Genomic DNA, 345 nt, shown 5'->3' on the forward strand with positions numbered 1-345 from the left:
ATCTCCTGCGAGAAAGAGGATGACTAAAAGAGCCTGATCAGGCAATTGGATGTCAGAGCCACATGTCTAAAACGGCCGTGACGTCACAGCCAGTTCCCATTTTAAAGGGCTCGCCTCCTCACCGCGGCAGGGCTGTGCGCTCCAAGAGGAGTCGGTGGTACAGTGTTTCTGAGCTGGGATCGCTTTGCAGAAAGGCAAGCAGACCTGTAAGTTCCCGTTGAAGTCTTAATGTCCCATGAGGCAGAAGAACGATATCAGTATATTAAATGGTTTAACTGTCTCCTCTGACCTGTGACGGATTGTCCTACTGCTGCAGGACCCTGGACAGCGCCAATCGACGCAGAA

The sequence above is a fragment of the Antennarius striatus genome, chromosome 8 (assembly GCF_040054535.1).
Source record: "Antennarius striatus isolate MH-2024 chromosome 8, ASM4005453v1, whole genome shotgun sequence".
Lineage (NCBI taxonomy): Eukaryota > Metazoa > Chordata > Actinopteri > Lophiiformes > Antennariidae > Antennarius > Antennarius striatus.